This window comes from Cyprinodon tularosa, unplaced genomic scaffold (assembly GCF_016077235.1).
Source record: "Cyprinodon tularosa strain WSP-4 unplaced genomic scaffold, ASM1607723v1 ctg280, whole genome shotgun sequence".
Classification (NCBI taxonomy): Eukaryota; Metazoa; Chordata; class Actinopteri; order Cyprinodontiformes; family Cyprinodontidae; genus Cyprinodon; species Cyprinodon tularosa.
Window position 1 is genome coordinate 755,456 of NW_024038986.1, and position 15,424 is coordinate 770,879.

The 15,424-nt window shown below is 39.9% G+C and overlaps 1 protein-coding gene across 2 annotated transcripts in view; it reads right to left on the reverse strand.

Moving 5' to 3' along the window:
- LOC119786847 (myosin-9-like) overlaps positions 1-13,632 on the reverse strand; it is a 39,725-nt gene extending 26,093 nt beyond the window's left edge. For both annotated transcript variants that reach the window (XM_038290398.1, XM_038290397.1), the window contains exon 1: positions 13,414-13,632. The gene's annotated coding sequence lies outside the window, so the exon portion shown is untranslated. The remainder of the gene's footprint in view (positions 1-13,413) is intronic.
- Positions 13,633-15,424: the final 1,792 nt, after the last annotated feature.

The following is a 15,424-nucleotide window of genomic DNA, read 5'->3' on the forward strand; positions in this document are numbered from 1 at the left end:
TCGTCTCGTTGGCTGCTTCCTTATTGAGAGGGCATCACAGTGAGTCAATGTGACTCGCTTGCAGACACGGCAACGTTTTTAACGCTGGATAGACTTTCTAACGCAACCGTGGTTCGAACCTGCATCCCTCAGATTCCAGTAAAACTTAAACCCATAAACAATGTATATTTTTTTTACCAACCTTGGTAAATTATCAGACCAGAAACTAATAATCTTCTAATTGGTGAAAGGTAAAAAAAAATCCTGTTGTTGGATGAAAGGTGTAGTTTGCAGTAGTGATGCATAGAGATTCAAATTTCTTGGATGAAACAGAAAAAAAAGGGAAATCAAGGCCAAAAACTGAAACACTGAAAGGAATTATGTCAATTTTAAAGTCAGATCATTTTTGGCGATGAAGTTTGCCAACTCTAAACATTTTTTTTTATAAACTCAAGGTATTTCAATAAATTATTCAAAGCATGGTTTCCTTTTCCATATCGCATTCTTCTCATATTCTGAACAGTGATGTTTGGATTTTTATGGCATTTTGTGCCACTGAACTGAGCTCGCAGCAAGATGTGCAGCGTTCATACTCGCACGCCCCTAAATAAAAATATGTCTGCCGTTTAACTCTGAAAAACTGTTCCAAAATATACGCTCTTTTAGCGCTTTACATTGCACTCTACAACATTTCTATGAGCTGGCTGTGCTGTTTGTGGCATCACCACAAGCTTTAGCAGCATTGTTGCAGTGTTAAATGTCTATCGGCCATAACCTTTCGGTGCATCGCTAACTTGCACCTTTAGGCAGATATAAAAGGAAAAATATATATATTTTTTAAATATAATTGTTTTTTTTAATACTTTAAAACTTGAATTGCAGATATTTGAGCACCAATCATTAACTCTCTTATCTCTAAGAGTTTCAATTACTTCAGTGAAACAGAAAGAAAACATTTTTTTGGTGCTAAAAATAGATCCTTATCTTGACTTAAAAACTTGATTGACCTCAAGGGAACAGCAGTCATTTAACAGGAAGAAAGAAATCAAAAGAAAGAAACCAAAAGCAGCATCAACCACGGGTGAAAATCCCAACAGGCTGGCAGATTTTAAAAGGTTTTAAGAAATGTTTGGGTCAAAAATAAATCACAGAAAATACTAGACTCATTATGAACCCAGGCTGACAATCACAGGATTGAATAAAACAGTTTATTATATATCAGATAGGTGCAGAGATGTGTCAGCCATGCATCAACTTCATAAATGTGGAATTAATCCCCCCTCTCAAAAAAAATAACAAAATCAGTGAATATTTGCATGTATTGTGCAAATATGCTTTTGCGCAACATTGTACAGTTAGTAGATAGCGTTAGCATAAATGCTCATCAACAACATCTTGTTGACAGAACTGAAATTGACTCTGCACAGAAAGTGATTGAACAGGTAGAACCGGTATCGGCCAAAAGAGAGAGAGAGTGCTGCATCAAAGCCATCAAACAGCGCCTGGAATGAATCCAAAGCTCTGACTGACAGCGCCGCCTCAGGCTTCACCGTTCTACTTATCATTGTAAACTGCAGGAGCATGACACCGTTTTCCCAGCAACACAGCAGCTGTTAACTCCTGCTGATTTTCCTCATCTGATAGGACAGGGAGCAGCCCTGTAGTCAGCGGTTTCTGGAAGCTAACAGGAATCATTTCTTACGACAGATGCAGCACAGCGGTCAGGCCAAGTCTGCGAGTTTATCTTCATATCCAAGCAGGAAAGAAAGTTTGATACCGTCTGACTATGGCTGCTATTTCCTTAGAAATATTTTCTCTTTCTTTTGGGAAAAGGGTGATCTGTAGTCATACTCAAAAAAAAAACAGCATAAAAACCACCATCCAGGGTTTAAATGAAATACCAGACCCAAAACAAAAGAGGGGTCAGGCATAAAACCCCCCAATATAGTATGTGAACTACTCTTAAACCTCTGAGGTGTTTTTATACAAATGCAAAGTGATCTAAGCCAACATTTTGCTCAAGATGTATTAAAAATCAGAGTTTCACATTAACTGGCTCTAACTGCTGATGGGCAAACTAACATCTAAATTATGACAGCTTTTACTAACGACAACTTCCGTCTGGAAGAGTGCTGCAATATAACTGTATTTATAATAACCTAATTGCAGAGGCGCGCTCAATTTTGGTCAAAAGAGTGACAATGACTTTCTCACTCCAGCCCTTTGAGTGGCAGAAATAACTGAGGTAGTTTTGCTGATACAAAGGGAAGAGTGGATGCATTGATCTATGCATCCAAGCATTTACAGTGGCTCAGGTTATCCTGAGCTATCTCTATAGTTATGCTGCTATTTGCTTAGACCTCTGGAGGACATAGGGACCCCTATTTTATCATTCCATCTGTATTGTCCCACTCTGAGGAACCTGTTAGTTCAATCTCTAACGTTGTGCTCTCTCTGCTTTTTCTCATGGCAGCTTCATCTGGTCTGTTCCTGTTTGGCTGTGACTCCATCCTGGAGAGAAAGCTGCCATCAACACCTTTGTTTATAGATGCTGGACATCAGCCTGTTATCCAGTGTAGTCCTGTTTCTCTGACAGTGACTTGCTGGATGTGCTCTCTTCATCCTCTGACATGGGAGTTTGCTTGGAGCTTGTCTGCCTGGCTGTGTGTTTCCTGGACAGGGCCGCCATGCAGCAGTAAAGTAATGCATCTATGAACTCTGAACAAGCAAAATTCATAAAATAATGAAACCCTGTAAGGAAACTTCTACATTTCTATGCTTGGCACACAAAGAAACTAAAGCATAAATTAGATTTTTAGCTAAATCATTCAGCTCGAGTCTGTCTGCTGTTACAAACTGAAGAAAGCTTAATTGTTGCTATTCTTTGTCAAGCATCACCCATTGAAACAAAAAAAAAAGGCTCTGTAGGCTTTAAAAAAAAAAAATCTATTTTCCAGCACCAGTTTATTCAGGCTGAAAAAGAATTTTAGCAGATAAAAATAAGTCATATTTGGATAACCAGGGTTTAGGAATGTAGACAGCCATTTGGAAATCTCAGAATAAATGATCTACATTTATTCATTTGTGGAAAAAGTCTGTTTGGTAACATTATGAGATAAATAAATTGTATAAATTGTAAATCTAATTATTTTGACATTTTTTAGAACCTTAAAAACAAAAAAACGACCTTTGACCGTTTCCTTGCACACATAGTAAGTAAAAAATGTATTGATATATAAATAATGCAACTAACTGCAATATCAAAATCCCTGAAGAGAGATCAGATTCATACAAAAATCTGTGTAGAGAATTTGTGTTTTTCACTTTGTGTGGTTTACTTTTATATTGTTTCCTTTCTAAGTGAATTAGAAGTGGTAAAAGTTTAGGAATCTCTTCTCCATTTAACAGCAGAGACTATAGAGGAACAGACTCAGGAATGGAGGAAAACCACCATAGGAGTCCTGTTTGCTGCACTTCTGGTCTATATATTTGTGCGTTACTCGGTTCGGTTGGAACCCAAACTGCAGAAGCTCCACTTCATGTTGGCACCAGGGAAGCCGAGGGGAATACAGCAGATCAGGTGTGACTTCAGCATAATCACTACAGGCCCCACTATGGTGGCTCTAGAAGGGCAAAAAGGGCTTTGTTTTCTGTAGCAGAGTCTGATTGAGGACTGTGTTCACTACTGGACAAAAAGGTCTGGAACCAGCTAGGAAATTAAATTAACTCTAATAGTCTGGAGAAAACATGAAAAAAAAAAACACTGATTGGACGAAACCAGTTGATTTGTTTGGTCCCCGTTGAATTGAAGGTTTTATAAAAAGCAGTGGCCTAAAGGAAGCCCCCTGACAGGATCCCAACTTAATGTGCTGTTCCAGAAATCAAAGGTTACGACTCTTAATGAGTTCCAGCAGACTTCTGTGATTTTCTCACGACTCCTTCATCTACAACACGCTCTAGCAATAAAACCTCAGGCTCAATAACAGCTGATAATCTTCACTGCTGACTCCGCCCCCAGAATCAGCTACAGAAATGGGGTTAATGAACCCAATTTCTTCCTCTTGGCTGGTGACAAGCTTCCTCGTCTTCATCTTCCTCACACTGGGCTTTTACTCCCCTCCTTTCCTTATGTTTTTCCAGTCTTTTCAAGGTCGCATTCCTCCCATACTGACCCTTTATCAGGGAGGGCCAACCAGCAAAGGCATTCCACAAATTTCTCTCCTCCATGTCTCTTCCCCTAACATCTCTCTCAGACAGATTTTCTGATGCTTCCTCATCTACGCTCTACCCCTATTCCTTATCCACCAGCAGCGTCACCCAGAGAACAGGTTAAGCCTTCATTGATAGCATAGCTGTTCGGGATCTCTGCACATCAGCTGTGCTGCGAGCGCCTGAAAATAATTCCTGTAAAAAGTCCCTTCCTGTAAAAACTTTATCTAGATCTGTCTCTGGGGAATCCTAGAGGCTGACGGTAAACATGCCAATGGCTTTACCTCATACCTGATTGGAAACCATCTCTAGCTCTGCAAAGCTGACATACAGCAAGTTAATTAGCACAACAGTATTATTTTGCCTCATTTCAAGTGAATATGGAAGCTCAGATAATAAACGTTAAAAACTGACATACAACATTTTGTTCAATAAGATAGTCAAGCTAGTATTATTACCAAGTTATAGTTACATCAAAATGACTGAACCAATGCCACAAATCCAGCTTACTCATTAGGGAGAACCAAGAGGTGAACCGACAGATGAAACAAAAATGGACTGATATTTGAAAATATGCATTACTGTTTAATATACTAATTTAATTATGATTTGAAAAGAAACCGAAGGTATTACTGTGTGCTATAGCAAAAATACAATTGCAAGGATTTTTTAAAGAAGACTTTAATTGGAATTCATGTATAGTAAATCCAAATTTTATTCTGTGATGAAACTATCAAAAAATCCCTTTTATTCTATACAAAGTAATATTTAAAATAGATTTAGGATTTTTTAAATATATCTATTTTAAATACGACATGCATAAAAAAATTACTCGGTTTATTCACTACATCTTGTTCGTCTCACTCGATAGATGATGTCTGGTGATCAGACTCCAGCTCCTGACACAGAAAATGACTCCGACACACAAACCATTCCTCCAGAGGAAAGAGGACTAAAAATGACTGTCGGCTATTTTAGTTCAACAAGCTGCTGTTCTATATAGAAAATGGAGGAGGGACGAAAAAATCCTACCAGACGATTTGAAGCCTAGGCCTCTAGATGTTGACGTTATAAAAAATGTCTAAAAAGAGACGTTTTAAACTAACCATCAATCCGTGCATCATCCAATGTTTACACTGATGTCTGATTTTTATGCTGACTTACCAGTTTGCAGAGCGTTTAACAATGCAAACAATAAAAAGTAAACAAATCTGTTTTCTTGTAAGATGTGTAGATGTGAAGTGTAACTTTTCTTTAATTGAGCAGGTCAGCAAGACGATTAGATAATCTTTTAAATAATAATAAAAAATAAAAACATCCATCTTGTTTCAAGTGAATGTTAGAAGCCGATATCAATAGTGGTAATGGGTCAGATACCAGCAAAAAAAAGAAAATAACAATATATCAGCCTGCATCTAAATTCTCTGATGTGAGCAACCTGATCAAAACAATTGACTGTTTAAAGTTTATATAAGCTATTAGTTAATGATAAATGGGTCAGTTGTTCTCATTCCTGTCGATATATCAGGTCAGAATTAGTAGACACAATAAGATTTTTATGTTTAACCAATAAGGTGCAGCCTGAAAAATGCACAATAAGGAACGCATATGCTTACTGAAAAGAAAATAAAACAACAAAAAGGGGATATTTGATAAAGAAGAGGAAGTGTGAACTAACATGCAGGGGAGGAAGTGGTTAAAAAGCATCCCAGAGATTAGACTGTAGCTACAAAGAGGGGAAGAACGAGCAGTTCTGGACATGAAGTAGAACATTCAGGAATGAGGGGAGAAGAAGAAGTGAGCAGAAGGCCGATCCTGGTCCTTATAAAACCCATCCAGTCACTAAACTCCCCTTCATTCTTTCTGCCTCACTGAATTTCCTTGAATTAAAATAGCTTAAAAAAAGGTCAGGAAAACCTCAGATCAAGTCCAGCTAAGCTCTTCCCAGCAGCCGTAGGGGGATCAATAAACCAGCTGTGCTGCATTTATCAGTCGAACCACAAGGTCAGTCTCTCTTCACTCCCAACAACTGCATCCCATCACAGCAGGACTGTTTGAACCTGCTGGTCCTTGGCTCACATCCTCCTTCTGCTGTTATTGTTTAGCACCAATGACACTCAGTTTTACTTCTATCGTTTATATAATCCAATCCAACATATATACATGTTTATTTCAGCAGATTCAGGCTCTGCGCTCTCAGCTTTAACACTTTCATCACCTCAGTGATGAATCAATGGCTCCAAAGTGGCTCTCAGCTGGAAAACAACAAGTCTCACATCACCCCCCCCCCCCCCCCCCCCCCCACACACACACACACACACACTTACCATAATTGTCTCTTAGTGGGAAGGGTGGGGCAAACAGAGGAGTGGGAAGGAAAGAGGAAATTACAAGTTGATTAAACTATTTTACCATCTGGAGGAACTTTGTTTAATTCTCCTCTGTAGCAAATAGAAATAATCTGAGAGCTGCTGCTAAAAATAATTTTTTGAAAAGTGGAAAAGGATCATTTACAGGCTTAAAATCTCCACATCAGCTAACCCAGCTGTCAGTTCAAACTTCTCTTTCAAACACACTCAAATTAAAACGACATCCACGCAGATCAAGGTTTCCACAATTTATAACCTTCAGTCCAACTGTTCAAAACTTAATGTAAAGCCAGTGAACAGCAGCTTTCTTCCGTCTGGACCCCCGAGGAATACAAAACGGTCCCTCACTTTCCTTTTGCTGCACACTGCTGTTCAGAGGGCTGAAAGACTACACATTTTAGACACATTTATTAGAGATCAGTATTATTTAGAAACAACATCCAAACAAAAAGCCCAACGCCAGCCTCCCTGAGTTAACCAGCCCCTTTCTGGGCTAACAGCACAACTTTTTAAAGTCATAGGGAAATCATATTTAAATGTCATGTCATTCTGGCTTAAACATTTATGTAAATGTACTCTTTATGGATTCATATGTGGCAGCTAATATACGCAACGGTTGAAATAAGAATCGTTTCCTTTCCCATTGAGTTCCGCCTCAGTGTTCACGGGGATGGACGTTTGTGTCTCAGCAGGCGTAGAGCTAACAGAACTGGCAGTGTTGCGAGGCAAGGGCTCAAACATGTACGGCTGTAAGCCTTCTACACCAAACCAAGCTTCAGCCGCCCTGGCGTCCTCTTCCACAACATCGTCATCCCCGCTTTCCTCCTCTAAATAAAAAATGAATGAGGGAGGAGACTCATCCATGACCTCCGACACAAGACTCTCCTCCTCTTGCATGTTTCCTCTGTCCATAGCGTTCCTTGACAGTGGCGTTGCTAAGTCACCAATTTAGTGCTACTTGGTCCCAATGGAATTTACCATTGGGAACCTACTAGCACTATGTTGCTAACTGGTTAGCAAGATGCTTCCGAATCTTCCGCCAGAACAATGCCGCGCTCTCGATAAAGGACCAGTCACATTCACTTTATTCACTCGTGCAAAGCCGGGTACCACTCGAGAGAATTCGGAAATGTAACTTCCTTACGACTTTAAGCTCATTTTGACTCAACACAGCTCTATAAAGCTCTCAAAAAGCTGTATTATTCTGAGCATTTTATTTCCCCAACAACCAAATCTAGCAGGATTTAAAACATTTGAGTTCAGGTCCGAGTATCAAACTGAACATAACATTTTACACTTCATTAAACTGTAATAATTTAGGAAGCATCAAGAATATTTTTTCTCCTTTAGTTTGAAATAAAAGAAATTGGATTCTTTTAAGCATTTTGAAACAGGCATGTTTTGATACTTTGAAACAGCTTAAAAAGGAACTAAAGTAAGTTTAAATAAAAAGCCTGTCTCCATATTTAAATAGGCTGGTCTTCCAGTATTGGAAATCTATATTTTTAACCCCCCCTAACAAAAGCGTTTTTGAAAGATTGCCGACAAATCCAACCGTTCTGTATCATGTGCTGCATATTGGAAGTCGAATATATAGACTTCAAGGCCGTTTGTTAAATTTCAAAGAGCAGAGATAATGTGAAACATGAGTTGTCGTAGTAAAAAAGATGCCAAAGAACAAATTCCACATCCATCATTTGAGAACTTATCTTGTTATGACACTGAAAGCACAATTTGCCGTTTATCTGCCAATAATACACTGAACAGCATCGGTCCTCTTCTGGAAAGTATTGGTGTTGAGATAAATGCAAACCTTTAAACAGACAGCAATCAACATCCCTGTTTGTCAGCAGTTTTTTCTCCTGTGAGGAATGCTACATTACAGAAATATTTCTAAAGGACCAAATGATAAACCTTTGTCCCTAAAAAAAAAAAAATCATACTTCTAAAAAGGTTTAAACAAGCACTTTTTATTTCTTCACTAACTTCAGTTCTTGGAGCAGCCGATGAGTCACGAGCTAACCAACTAAGCAGTCTATTTAGAGTCAAAAAGCCATAGATTGCTCTAAAGATGGGGAAATCTGGCATGCAGTGTGATTTAGATATATGTGGTAGATAAATGAACAGCAGCAGCAGGAAGATGAAACGCGTACCGAGAATGTTTCAAAGTTCAACTGGCAAACAACACACGTCATGAGGGCGTGTCGTAATCTCTAGACCATCAACCACATCAGTTTCAACAGGTTTGCTGCTATGATCCATGCTAACCTCCGTTTTATTACTTGTGCAGTACAATTATTTTTTGTTAAATTACAAGGAGGATTTATAGTGCCCATTATCCATAGGTAAATCTTTAAAACAGCACCCTGCAGATTGCAGGTCAGTGATCTATAATTAAGCAATACGCCATAACTCTAATTGAGCATGCGTTATCATCAGAAGGGCTCGGTCAAAGTCTGTCCTTTGAGCTCAAAAATCACAGCCTTTTCTCTACATTGTTAGAGCCAGACATTTCCTGGTATTGTCTGACTAATGAAGTTTTACAGGTGCCGTTATGTGGAAGAGGAGCGGTCTGTAATATCTGGGCGGTGACAACAAACTAGAGGAAAAGAGGAGATGCAGTGGGTGACAAAGTCAAAGAAATCAGAAGGAGCATTTTAAATATGCATTAAGCCCTAGCTTTAGCAAATCATTCCAGAGTTAACCCAACTCTACGCGTGGGAGGAGGGATTATGGGTATACAGAAAAATTTAGAAACACATTCATGAAGTAATTTAAAATAGAGAAATACAGTACACAAAAACTATTGGTCAGTTTTTATTTCTAGATTTTTTTTTACAGGTTTTGAGCACAGAATAGGGGGTTTGGAGTAAACTTATTTCATGTGTCGCCCAAACAACCAGTCAATCACAAAAATTAGCCAATTCTCAAATCCATAATCCTGAGCTTGTCCTGAATCAACAGCAAACCACTGCAGCATTTATTTGAAAAGATCAACAGACCAGACATGTTTCTGCTCAGATTACCACATGCAGCAGAACCTCGGCTCTTCAAGCCACCGTAATGCTTCAACAAAAGGCACCTGGACGGCCTTTCTTAAAAAAAAATAAAAAAAGAAAGTCCATATAAAAAGTTCTTTCTGAAACTTAGGAAGTCAACTTTTGTTCGGTTCTAGTAGCTTTATTTTTTACATATCCTCCTGTTGTACAACAGCAATAAAGCAAAAGCACAGAAAGCCACTGCAGAGGGAAGCCTTTTCACGCTGTGGGAACCAAATGGAAAGTAGAAAAAACAAAGACTTCCTGTAGACGACAGCCATAGGTTGCAGTGTACCTCCTGGTGTGGTGCTGTTCTACAACATCCTCCAATATGTTCAGACTGGAACCTTCATCATATTGTACGTGGTCTGTATTTAATTTTGTCTGGCCCACGGTGCATAACTCTCCACTTGTGTATGGACTTTGCTGACACACGGATGAAGGAATGCAATAATCTCTGCAGGGGTCTCCATAACAGCACCAAAACTGGCAAAAACAGCAGAACGGCCCCAAGAGGGTGTTTCACAATATGACATCAGGGCTTGATTTACCAAAATGACTCTAATGCAGTACCAGGATGTGACACGTTCAATGTCCCCCAGTGACTCTGAACAATGTTGGCCTGAAAGCAGGAAGCCAACTTGAAGAAACAAGTTGAAGAGCTTGTTTAAACATCTGCAGGCCTGACTATTAATATTGGAGTAGAACGCTTTGATTGTAGTTTTATTGTTTCTTGGCTAAAGAAAACAGCTGATCTGAAAAATATGGTTCTGATTACAAACTGAACAATCCCAATCTGTTCTGCAAAAACAATCTACCTAAAAGATGCACGTTTGACTTCAATAGCATGTTTTAATTCTCTGTAGGAGTTATCCCAAAGTTTTCTGGATTATTTTTTTTTTTATTCTTCTTTTGGTTAAAATACTAAGCCTGTTTGCAACACTCCAAGTGATTAGGGAGTGCTTGCATACCACAGACTGTTTGCTTCCCAGAGTGCAAACACAATGACATGCCATCTAAACAGAGCAAACACTAATCGTACTGACAAAGCAAAACCCTAGACTAGATGCAACATGACACGGGATGATGACTTACGCCTGATGAGAATGTGACACCTCACAGACCCAAGAAGAAATGGGGGCTCGGTAAATATTGATGAGTTGGTACCTTTATCTTCAGCTGAATAAAAAATGTTTGCTGAGCAAAATGAAACCATCAAAGCCATCACACAATTAAAGGCTTTGAGCATAAAACCAAGATATATGAGACTGTTGTTGGGCCATCTATGTTGTTTTAATCCTCTTCTCATACTTGCTTTTATACTGAGTCTAACAATTATCTTAAATCAAGCCTTTTCTTTTTCATAAACATAGCTGGTCCAAAACCAGCTGCATTGATCATGCTTTAGTTTCAGACTCTTCTTTTCAGACACCAAAGAAAGTGACTGGGTAGCTAGGCTTCCCCCAGAAAAAAAAATAAAAAAACTAAGAGTAGTAGTGGCCTCACCCTGCTTGTTCTGGCAGTTAGCTGCTTGATAAAAGGCAACTACATTTCTCCCTTGCCTCACAGACAAATGGAGCCATTAGGAAATATCCCTGGTTGCAAAACACACAGATGGCGATTGGTGAAAACTACAGGAGCACCACCCATTATTTTTACTGAGACACACAGTTTGGTGCCAAGATGGAGGTAGCCAGCTGGGATACCTGACCGGATTATCTGACCAATAAATCAGCAAACATCAGCTCGTTGCTATAAAACGTTACTGACTCCTGACATTGCTCTATAAAGAGCAGTATAGCAAATTGGTGCAATAAACACAACTGCCCCTGAATATATTGAGTATTTTATTCAATATTCAAATGTATATATAAATAAAATAGAGAAATCATTTATCACAGATGGTAGAACTGCAATACCTGATGTGGAAGGATATTTTTGAGGCAGCAGCTTAGAATAAACATAGTCACCCGTCCTGCAAACAGGAACCCTGGGTCTGTATCCCAGCTGGGGGGAATGAGTAGCCAGTGTAGGTCCTTACGCAAGACCCTTCACACTAATGCCTGATATAGGGAACGGAGGCCAAAAGGCCAATTTATGCTTTTGACGCATGGCCTCTGCAACTGTCAAATCTGTCTCTGTGCGTGACCACGCCCCCTGCGCAGAGATTCTGCACCTCAAAAAAATCCTTACGACACGTCGGAGGGTCGCAAACCTGCGCAGACCTCAAGCGGAAGTGAGCAGACAAAAAGCAGCTGTGATTGGTCCTTGGTATGCCTCTCCGGCTGTCTGTGTGGTCATCCTTCTCGATTCAGTGCCGGGGCGCGCCATTTTTAAAAACTGAGGAACAACTCTTCGATGTCTAGCAACTCTTTATCCATCTCTGTGATCGTGACATCTTGCATTTGCACCATTGTGGTTGTGGAAGATAAACGCCAAAGTTTTCGTGACCATCCGCTGAAGTTTTTGCGAGTTCTCGAATAGGCTCCCCCTTGTGCTTTGGCAGGAAACTGCTAAGCGTCCCTAGAAATTCCAGACCGATGGTGCAGAAGCACACAAGCAAAACTGGTTTACCACCAGAACCAAGCGACATTTGATGTGTGTGGTTGCAGAAGTCTAAACTGTCCTTAATGGTTAGGGCATTGCACTTATGATCCTCACTCCCACAGAAAGACCCTTAACCCCACACTGCTCCCTGGGTGCCACACAATGGCAGCCCACTGCTCCCCAAATGGATTAGTTAAATGCAGAGAGTTTATGTCGTTGCTCTGTGCTTGTGACGGTGTAATGACAATAAATGCAGGAAAAAAACATAGTTAACACCCAATGTCAACCTCATTTTATATTATTCTATATATACAGCTAAATAAAAAGGACTATTTGGAGAAGTGATTCATTCTTATTCTATCTGAATAAGTGCAAAACGATCATAATGTCTTAAATATGTTGGACTTCAACTTTTCAAATGCTTTTGAAAGGCAGTTCTTTTTAAATTCAGTATCATATATGATCTTTGCATCATTTCAACCATTACATGTCCTGTTATAAATCAACCTTAGTCGTTCTGACATTTTATTGCCAGAGCTAATATTAAAAGTGACGTTGAAATCTTATATAACTGTAATTTGTTCATCCCCAACCAGCAAAAAAAAAAAAAAGAAAAAAAACACACGTTCCTCTCTAAATCACCGAAGACTTCTAAGAGATGCGGGGAGGGATTTATAAATCAGATGAAGTGCTTAAAATATTTGGATGGCGGTGAAAAAAAAAAAACCTATTGCGTGTTTTTTAAGTCCGCCGGTAATCGGTGCCGCCGCCATGCTGTTAGTCAGACATGTTACCGGGGCCACACACGGTGCCCGGCTCTAACCGCTACAACACCGAAAAAAGTTTACCTCAAGCTAAACAAACTAGCTGTACGTCTAAAAACAATTAAAATAAAAACACCCGCTTGTTCCTTCAAGTCCACCTGACTTTAAAGTCTTCACCGGGTTTTCCAACAATTCATTCAACCAAATCACTTCCTGCCTCCTCCTCCTCTGCAGTTTAGCCTCTAACCAACTGCCACTCTGCCATGGCTGTTTGACGGCCTGTTCTCTGAAATATATAGCCTACATGCGTTTATTATTTCAAATGTGCGTTAAATGCTCCAGAAGAAACCCGCTAGGTCTGTGAAGGAGGCGCCGCTCCACCCAGCTCGCTCAGGTTGCAGCAGTTAATAATCAAACCGAGCTTCCTGCTTCACTGCACTTGCTGTGGATGAGTTATAAAGCAGAACCTGCCTAAACGAGGGCGCGTGAAAAATAGTTTGCGCTTACCTGGTCTTTGGTTGCTGTTCGCCTTGCAGAAGATGGCTACCAACAACCGTTATAGGGATTCAGAGAGCGGTCAAACTTCTTTTTCCTGTCGACAGCAGAGTTCAGACTAAACTACAGCGCTCGCTTCCTCTCTAAACTTCACTCAGTCACCCGTTTCTATCGCTCTTTTTTTCTCCCTCCTCCCTCTTCTGCTGTCTGCTCGCTAGCTCGCCTGATTTCACTCCAGCCGGGGTGCGGTCCACAAAAGGGAGGGTCTAGCTGGTCACGTGGCAGCTCCGCTAGCCAATGGACACCTCGCTTTGGTAATCTCTGTACTTTAGACCAATCGTTTTCCGACTAGGGCGGGATTGACAGTGGGTGGGCGGGGCCAAACGCCACAATGAACTTGAAAGAGTTGAGAGGAGGGCGGTGAGGGGGATACCGATAAACCCTGCGTTTAATGAGCCTGGTATGTGCATGTTTAGGATTTTTATGACCATATAAGTACCAATCACTTTCAGGATGGGCTGCGCGATCCGGGGGTCTCCCTTATGTGTCAGCGTGGCTTATTTTGAACACTGTGTGCTTTGAAACCAGCTGTTTGAAACTATTTGTGCTCTGAATCTGCAAAAAAAAAGTGGAAAATATCCCACAAAAGTCAAGTTGATGGAAGTTTATGCTAAAAAGAATCAGAATGTTATTGTAAAGTAGATTAAAACAGATTTGTAAATAAAAATTCAAAAAGTATTATTTTCTCATTGATGCCCTCAAAACAAAAACTAGTGCAATAAAATTATTAAACTGACTTATTTGTTAAAGGCAATTCTTTAATTTTCCACCTACCTCTTCGGTATTCCCTTTGTTTTGTTGGTTTGTCATTTAAAAGTAAATTACATAGAAGTGCGTGATCATCTAGTGATACTCCTGGGATGTGAATACTTTTGTAAGGCGCTGTAGGAGCCTGCCTGAGAGTTTCTGCTATGACAGTTTGTTTATATTGTAACCAAATTGTTTACTTGAACAAAGATTTGTATTGAGAGTTTATCTTACGAGTGCTGCGCTCTGGTTTGTGAAAAAAGGAGGTTTTGTGATTTGTGGAGAAAGGTCAGAGGGCAAGGAGAGGAGAGCCAGAGGGACAGAAGATGATTTACACCCAGTAAAGTGTTCAGTTCATGGGAGCAGCGGTGGAGCAGGAATAAGAGAGCATAGCCAAAGTATGGAGGTCTTGGCCCTTGACGCAATTTCTGAAATCACATCTTCGTGGTAAAATGTAACTATTCAGCCAAGGGAATTAAAGTATTAAATAGAAAGAGACAGTTCATAACTCCAGTCTTAAAAAATTTGGAAAGATATACTCAAACTTCTGGTTATGTAAAATTACAGTGTAATGTGAAACTTTTTTTAGCCTTACCATAACCTGCAGTGTGTTGTTAGTATTCTATGTATTGAGTATTTGTCAATTATGTATTGGTCAATTGTAGCTCATTTATTGTTATCAGATGAAATCGGGATTTCCAAGATTTTTTATTCAATTCAATTCAGTTTATTTCTATAGCGCCAATTCACAACACATGTCATCTCAAGGCACTTTACAGTTCAACCAGATCATACAGTCAAATTGATTCAAAGTTTTCTATCTAAGGAAAACCAGTTGATTGCATCGACTCATTGGTTTGAATGCAATCCCTCACACTAAGCATGCTTGTAGCGACAGTGGAGAGGAAAAACTCCCTTTTAACAGGAAGAAACTTCCATCAGAACCAGGCTCAGTGTGAGCGGCCATCTGCTGAGGCCGACTGGGGTTCAAGGAGACGGAAACAGAGATACAAAAAGCAGCTGTAAAAGGTGGCCCCATCCAGCAAACACACAGCCAGGCAGACGAGCTCCGAGCCAGCTCCCATGTTAGAGGATGAAGAGAGCACATCCAGCCAGTCACGGTCAGAGAAACAGGACTACACTGAAAAACAGGCCAATCTCGAACATCTATAAACAAAGCTGTTAATGGCAGCAGCACAGCTGATATTTCTCTCCC